This window comes from Littorina saxatilis, linkage group LG9 (genome assembly GCF_037325665.1).
Source record: "Littorina saxatilis isolate snail1 linkage group LG9, US_GU_Lsax_2.0, whole genome shotgun sequence".
In the NCBI taxonomy this organism is placed as follows: Eukaryota; Metazoa; Mollusca; class Gastropoda; order Littorinimorpha; family Littorinidae; genus Littorina; species Littorina saxatilis.
Window position 1 is genome coordinate 20,938,989 of NC_090253.1, and position 8,674 is coordinate 20,947,662.

General features: G+C 43.0%; 2 protein-coding genes across 2 annotated transcripts in view; one reads left to right on the plus strand and one right to left on the minus strand.

The window, feature by feature from the left end:
• LOC138975582 (protein N-terminal glutamine amidohydrolase-like) overlaps positions 1 to 8,674 on the plus strand; it is a 570,098-nt gene that overhangs the window by 45,972 nt on the left and 515,452 nt on the right. The window lies entirely within an intron of this gene.
• LOC138975573 (matrix metalloproteinase-17-like) overlaps positions 1 to 8,674 on the minus strand; it is a 96,350-nt gene that overhangs the window by 25,328 nt on the left and 62,348 nt on the right. The window lies entirely within an intron of this gene.

The following is an 8,674-nucleotide window of genomic DNA, read 5'->3' on the forward strand; positions in this document are numbered from 1 at the left end:
GCAAGAACCTCTTGCCCCCTACTGCGAGTTCCAGGGCCAGCCAGCTAACGCACTCACTCTGATGATAACCCAGCAATTCTCGGCCAATTAATATAGCCCACAACCTGCCGCGATGACATGTCAAGAGAGCAGCGTTCTGATTTAACCCGCGGCGGTCACATGGCATGAGAGACGCGCTCCCATTGGCTGGCGGCTCGACCCCTGAAGAATGCTGGGGTTTAGAAAAGCTTCCTTGTTGATAACTTGACGTTGCTTGTACGCTCGAATGTTACGATTGTTGTATGGATGGAGGGAGGGGGGAGGGAGGGAGGGAGGGGGGAGGGGGGAAGAAATGGAGTGGTGAAAATTTGAAGAGTTTTCCGTGCCAGAGACGACGTAAGACGATATCTCGTCCCCTTCAGCCTTGTCGTTGGGGATCCGGTCCTGGTGCTGGGATCCTGGATCTTGCTTGCTAAAATTCTACGGGGATGCTTCGCAAAAGCGTCCCTGTCGCAAGAATTTGTCAAGAAATTAACACAGTTTAAAGAAAGCCCTTAAATACGTCTATTTTTAACATTGTAGAGTCGTCTTCTCCTCACGACCTGCTGCCTACGTAATTAATTATTACGCCATCCATCCCTTTTTCATTAATTTTTGCTTGCAATTCAAGTTGGCACTAGAAACAATTCAGCACATGCCGGATCCAGATATCTCCCTGCCCCACACCAGCAATCAGCACCTCTCTCCTCCCACTGTTCCTTCTCCCTTCCTTTATTTTTGTCTATCTTTTTAAAAAATGTGTACGTATACTTTGAATACAAAATCTTGCTGTGGAATTGTTTTATCTTCACAATTTCTCTCATGACTCTTTGTATTCATCCGCTAAAAGCACCACACTCAAAAAGAAGCAAAACGGGGATGGAAAATAATCAACCATTTTCCACAGAGCCAAATAAATTATTGATCAATGCATGCATGCAGTTTTTAATTTTCCGCTATGTACATACTGGAACATAGCCAAACAAAAACCACTCCTCTCGCAATACGGAATATTCTGTTTTGGAGAACAAACCACCCTTTAACAAAATATCAAAACAATCTGTTTTGTTTGTCTGAGTGTTTGTTTTGGCTTGTGTTCTTGCATGGTTTGCTGTTGACTCCGTGGTGCTCAGTTTTGTTCGTTTGCTTGCTTTGTTTGCTAAATCGTTGATTTGTATTGTTGTCGCTATTGTTTGAGAAATGACTGCACAATATTGATGTGAGAAAGTCAGAGTTACTCCAAAAGCGGACAACAACAACCCTTTCACCGTCGTTGACAAGACTAATCAGTATGTTAAAGTTAGATAGATGCTGTCGATGCAATCTCAAGTCGGTAAGAAGGTTTAATTCTTAGCCCCACCGCTCAAGCATCTGGGAACAATTCTGTCAGCCGTAATTGGGCTGGACAAAGACCCTCAATGGTACTACTTAGAACAAGTGGTTCTCGCGGGGATTACTGATTATATCGTGTTCATCACCACTTCACGTACTCTCGGTCCCTCAGCTTATTTTTACATCCTCATCCACCAGGCGGCTCCAGATGTTCTAACAGTTTTAGCTACATATGCGGGTTACTTCAGAACCTTTCCGGAAAATGAGGCATTGTTCGTCAAGGATCCGCGATTATGATGAATACAAAAGTGGTTTGAATATTAGCTAAACACACGCACACCCACACACACACACCCACACACACACACACACACTCACACGCACACACACACACGCACACACACACACACACACACACACACACACACACACACTCACACACACACACAATTATCATGAAAGCGGTAGTCACGAGTGCAGTGGGTTAAAACTTACATGAAAAGTCGTGAAAAATAATGCAAGGAGTTGTATTTGTGAAACACCCTTAGACGTCGATAAAAACAACCTGTCAAGTGTCCGGTGTGATTGTGTAAATAATGTTATGTCCAACCAACCCTCGTGCAAAACATGACACTGATCAGGAAGTAAAACTGCACAAACGATGACTGTAATTAAACTATACAATACACAACCAGAAACACCGAGAGACAGACACACTCACACGCATATATGCATACACAGACAGACACACGCACGCACGCAAGCATACACAAGCGGCAACAAAAAGGAAGCCAGATTTTATCAAAACCTATCGATTTCTTTCATATATATTCCCGCGGTTGGGGTTGATGTTGTCGATGTTGTTGTTGTTGGCTTTAATCCATTAGTTTATAACAGGCTTTGTTCGAAGCTGAGTTCAACCAATCTCCAAGTTGTAGCGATGAATGTCTCAAGTATGTCTCATCAAACATAAATAAATAAATGCGAACCCAAAAATTCCCTGATGACTCAATAGTATTAGTGTCAAAACTTTGCAACAGACGTCACGCTCATAAGATAATTGCCTATGTCATTTTTTTGATGTTTTGAGAAAAACGCAAAACACTTTCTTTGGTTTCTGAACAATCTGCCTATCACATTTTAGTTATAAGTTGCAAATTGCCTATCTGGAGCTGTTACTTCGGGATGAACATGAGATAAAGAGCTGACAGCAACATGTTCAATGAGCAACACTGCTTAACAACCCACAAAGAGCTTTTGCATACCCTCACATTATCAAAACAAGTCTTCCGGTATCATAAAAAAAAGGTGCCTAACTCAAGAAACTTCTTCTTCTTCTGCGTTCGTGGGCTGAAACTCCCACGTACACTCGTGTTTTTTGCACGAGTGGAATTTTACGTGTATGACCGTTTTTTACCCCGCCATTTAGGCAGCCATACGCCGTTTTCGGAGGAAGCATGCTGGGTATTTTCGTGTTTCTATAACCCACCGAACTCTGACATGGATTACAGGATCTTTTTCGTGCGCACTTGGTCTTGTGCTTGCGTGTACACACGGGGGTGTTCGGACACCGAGGAGAGTCTGCACACAAAGTTGACTTTGAGAAATAAATCTCTCGCCGAACGTGGGGACGAACTCACGCTGACAGCGGCCAACTGGATACAAAAATCCAGCGCGCAACCGACTGAGCTACATCCCCGCCCCACTCAAGAAACGAGATCGGCAGTTTTGCTTATGTTACCGTGGCAATGGTTTCCGTTGGTCTGAGAGTTTGTACTCTCCAACACATGATAGATACCCTTCCAGTAGCTTCCCCTGTAGTTTCACTACAGAAATACCAAACACTGAGATACTGTAGGTATTTTTCTTATGAGCGTGACGTTATGGTTTATTACTTGCATGGGCCATGTACCTAAAGACGGAGAGAAAAAAAGAAAGAAAAAAAGATGTTTGTTTGCATGAAACCGTTGTTTAATTTACAATATTAGATAGCTAGGATACTGATGGAATTAGAACACAGGTTTTGAATTTAAATTAAATAAATATTAAACATTCTGAATATATATGACTGAAAAACCCGTGTAACAAAATTAGTTCACCGCTTTTGATTATAATTATCGCAACAACTACAGTTACAATCCAATGACAGAACCACAGCAACAACAAGGAGGAAGAGAGAAGCTAAAGTTGCATCCTGCAAGTTCGCGCCAAACCGGAAGTCTCGTCTGGCCAAGTGGCAAAATGGCGCCCATGGTGACACACACACAACAATGGCGTTACGCTCTCGGATCTTGTCCGTTTCACTGGGCCTTTATCCGTTTACACTGATAAGATTTCCGGCCAAGCTGGTAACCGATCACACGATCGAGTGTTGAAAGAAGAGTTAATCGAGACGATTATATTTGTAGGACATTTCGTTGGGGGCAAATGGCAATGCTGTATTGCAAGTGTTGTGTACGAGGAAATTTCTGTCTGACAGGATTCAGCAAACTTTGACTGTTACTTCTCTGTTGTCAGACAATGAATTCGTGTCGCTTATTAACCTTCCACTCGAAACTTCAATATCTACTCACTAACGCTATGCAAAGTAAAGTCCCCCTATCAATCCAGTGTTTGTCTGGTATAAGCTATCCTATATCAAATCCAAAAACAAAGAGACTGCCAACGTCAGTTCCAAAATTCAGAATCAAAAAACAAAAAAGATAACGTTTGTTATTGACAAAACAATACATTCACAAATATATCGACCCAACGGTCTTTTAAAAGCACAGACAAACAATTAATAACGAAAATTTAACTGGCTGATATTTTCTTCCGCCTGCCACGAAGCCGCGAGCGAATGAATGTGTAATAAAATATAATATAATGTGGTTCCTATATCAGTAATTTTAAAAATTGTTTTGAATGTACAATTATGATATTATGATATCGTTTATATAAATTCCGTGTCATCTATTGGTGCTATATGCTGATGTGTTTGTGGCAGTGCGGCGTGTATCATGACATGTCTGGGCCACGGGGCATGGTAACGGTAGATTTTGGGGAAGGAGGGAGATGGGGATGAGAGTTCAAATGAACAGAGTATATATCCGCGATTTTCAAAAAATGTCGACGCGCGATCGATGTCTTCGTGTTGCAAAAGCCGACAGCGTCTGATGTACGAAGGCCCATGATCACGCGCGGAACTCTGCACCGGAAGCAGTTGCCTTCAAACCGGAACTGCTCCTTTTCCCGCCTTTCCTGTTGACAGTGGAGCCCAGAGGACGCACTTGATATGTATGATTCATGCTCGCAAGTAGGCCGTGTCACTTTCAATGTCTGTCAGCAATTACTGAACTTTTTGTTGCCTATAAACAGCAGTCAAAGCAGACTCGCTGCATGGAAAGTACATAAATAGTCTTGTTGAGCTTACACAACACTTGTGGTTGTTTAAATCAAAAATACCCATTGCAATTATTCTGCTTATAATTCACACCACATGGTATACAGTACTGTGGTACTGTATCTTGATGTGCCATTTGTGTTGTGTTGTGTTGTGTTGTGTTGTACTTAAACAGTTTTATGTTGAATTGTGCCGTACTGAGCTGCACGGTGTTTAGCTCTACTCTAAATCATAACAGACAATGAAGTGAAATTGTACTGTATTGTGCAGCACTGTGATGTATTCAGTTTATTATAATATGCACTGTCTTTATAAACATGGGTATGACTCAGTGTCATTTTAACATCAAGATGAATTCCAAACCTTGTATAATAAAGTAATATGATTGTATTGTGTATTTTGCTCTATCGTTTTGCATGCCGATGCTTTGGAAGGCAAGAATTCCCGAAAACCAAAGAACAGGTTAAATTGGCCTACGAGATTGTTCCATACGCTACAATCACTGTGGCACGTTTTACACAGAAGCGGAAGCATTCGTGTCTCCAGTAGCAAGTGACCCTTGACCTCTCCATGCGATATCACCATAAACGATTCATTAAAAAGTCCATAGGCGCCAACCACAGGCATTCGAATTTTAAAAAGACATACGGAAAAGCTCCGCTACTGCAATTTTTCTGTCAATTTTTAACATTGCTCATCGTATGCAAAGCAACTTTGGTATCTTGTGTTTGTGCGTATTCTTTTATTGCGATGATCGCTGGAAGAAATTTACTTTTAAGAGTGTTTCCCTAGTCCGGACACGATTACAAATCACCATGAAAAATGTTAAACACAGCGTTGGAGATAGAACTATATACTAACATGGGACAGGTACAGAATAAAGTGTTCGAAAACTTTTTAATGTCATATAGGGACTACTATCACTAATTGAGACTACAGGGAGTAGTGAACAGATCAAAGGCTTCTCTGATGCTTGTAATCATCACGCTTTAGGAACAAAGACCATAAGGCAAAAGGCACATGCAAGGATCAATGGGTATAGCCGGACATTCAATGTGCGACTACTCGATACGTTTTTTTCGATGCGCAGTAACACGCATTTATGTAAATATGCGTTTTCAAGTTCGCTGCCCTGACGTTACCTTTTCTACAAGACACACCCTCCCCATAGAAGAAGGCGAACTAAAGTAGCGTTGTGCAGTCTTGGACTACTGGTCCCACCTTCCATGGCGACAGACATACCCATTCATATGTTATTCTCTAGGATTTCGTAAAACGTGCTATACAACCACTACAATATCGTATAGCTGCTTTATATATAACTCAGTATCTACAACATAGCCCAAAAGGACAGTTGCAGGCGCCTATATCCAAGCCAGAAGCAACTCCACAGCTGGCATAAACACAACGATAAGAACGCTGTGGCAACAAGACTCCATAGACAACTTTACAGCTCCTCCCTTTCCCCTTCTCTCCCTCCATGCACAGTGCCGGTGCAGTGACACATTCTCTGAGCGGGAAATTCCCAGCGAAAGGAAAGGTTGACCTGCATTGGTATGTGTCTCTATGGCACGAACACGTGCACAGAGGCAGAGACAGGACAGGCGTGCAGACAGACATAATGTGATGGACGGGTGGTCTGACGTCTGTGTGTGTATGTGAGTGCGTGTGTGTGTGTGTGTGTGTGTGTGTGTGTGTGTGTCAGTGTGTGCGTGTGTGTGTGTGTGTGTGTGTTGTATGTATGTAAATGCGTGTGTGCGTGCGTGTGTTTGTGTGTGTGTGTGTGTGTGTGTGGGGGGGGTTGTCCTGAATATTTTCAAGAACAATCAGTCGTACGTCCTACTAAAGAGGCAGCAACTAACCCTTGACTACTTCACTGCAAAACTATATACAGTCTAGAGTCGAGCGTTTGAATATGCCTGAGCCTGAAGGCGGGTGTAACTTACACCTCTTGGTATCAGTCTGCCTTAGAGATGAGGACGACAGTTGGCCAGATGGCCAGAATAGCGCGCTGCATTTTCCTACGAAAAGTCCGTAGGGATACACTCTTTGATAGAACTAAGGCGCGTCTGCCGCGACGGTGGCTGAGCTAAACATTGGTGGGCACTGCTCACAGCCCGGCACACGGCACTGTACACATTCCCCGTCCCTTCACCTCTCTCACCACCATCCGCCCTACCCTTGGTCTCATGCCTGTATAGACTAGAAGTCAGTAAACTGATGACACCAGACACGCCCATCTGTGTTTCCTGCGCATGATTCCTCACTTCTAAGGCTATTTCAAACCAACAGGGGAAGCTCAACCTCGATTTCCGATGGCGTCAAGCCGGGTGCAGACTTTATCAGTATTTAACAAGGCGCATAACAGCGCAGCTACGTAGCCCGACTAGAAATAACGTGGATGATTAATCGTGGTTGAATACTCTTATTTTGAACAAACGAGCTCTGTATCATTAAAACAACAAGACATATAAATTATTTCAGCCCGACCTTCTTCCTTTAACATCCCCGATTTGACCTTCAACATCCCCGATTTGACCTTCAACAAATGTTTTTTTGTGTGTGTTTTTTTCGGGCGATCTTCCTTACTTTTAAACTGATTCAAGGTCGTTTTTTTAAAGTTAAACACGTCGGCCTTTGCTCTCAACCAATTGTATCACAATGCAGGAAATCAGTGTAACTTTGTGAAAGAAAGTTCGTGTGAAGTCTACTTTTTGCAGCAAAAAAACAAATGACTCTACAGACATTCAGGTCTTGTGTCCTCTTTTGACTGACACTGTTCCTGTGAAACACATTCAAAGGAACGGAGCTTGTGGTAAATGTAGATAGAAGCCGCTAAAACAACCAACACTAACGGAAATCCGTATATATTCAACAGTAAGCAGCGAAACTAACACGAACAGTCTGAGGTGAAACAATGGCCTGGCAAACAGTATTTCACTGCACAAAACCCTTCCAACCTCTAAAGTCAACAGGACACATGCATGCAAACACGCAATGTCATAGATTTTGGACTGAACAGGCAGCGCAGTCGAGCTGATTTTGGACTGAACAGGCAGCGCAGTCGAGCTGATTTTGGACTGAACAGGCAGCGCAGTCGAGCTGATTTTGGACTGAACAGGCAGCGCAGTCGAGCTGATTTTGGACTGAACAGGCAGCGCAGTCGAGCTGATTTTGGACTGAACAGGCAGCGCAGTCGAGCTGATTTTGGACTGAACAGGCAGCGCAGTCGAGCTGATTTTGCAATGCAGAGCTTAAGTGCTGCCTTCTCTGTAGCTGTGCACATTACCTTGCAAATCGCCTTTAGTTTGATCAAGAAAAGGGAGATTAACTTCATCTTTCCAGCACAGACAAAGCCTGTTCTACATGCTTGGGTTCAGAAGTCCACTAAAGAAGGGGATGGTGTGGTGGTGAGTGGGGGTGGTTCAGGGGGCACTGATGCACTTGTGCTGTTAGGTGTGGCTGACAACATGCATCCTCATTCTCGCGCTTATGTTCCAGCGAGGTGAATCATCAAAGAAACTCTGACCGCTCTCTGAGCATTCCGTAGCTGTCCATCAGCATGAGATAATTATATCTAATGACGGTGTCACTACAAAAGAAAACATGTTCAACCAAGGTACCCCAGACTTCCGTCCCGGTCTTGTACAAGTCGATTCATGCTGGAATATGTCTATATCTACCGAAGACACTCATTTCCTAATTATGAATATGCATAATACTGAAAACCGGAAAATTTGCGATTAAAATACTAATTCAAGAGCTGTTTATTTAACACATTGAAGGGATTATTGTGTGTGGAAGATTTGTGTTTGCTGTGAAGACTTTCAGGGAATAGCTTTTCACCGCCTAAAAGACGCTGCGAACGTTCACTTGGCAACAATTTTATTTCGGTGCAAAAGGTTTGTCAAAATATTAGCCCCTCGACATCCCCCTCTTTAT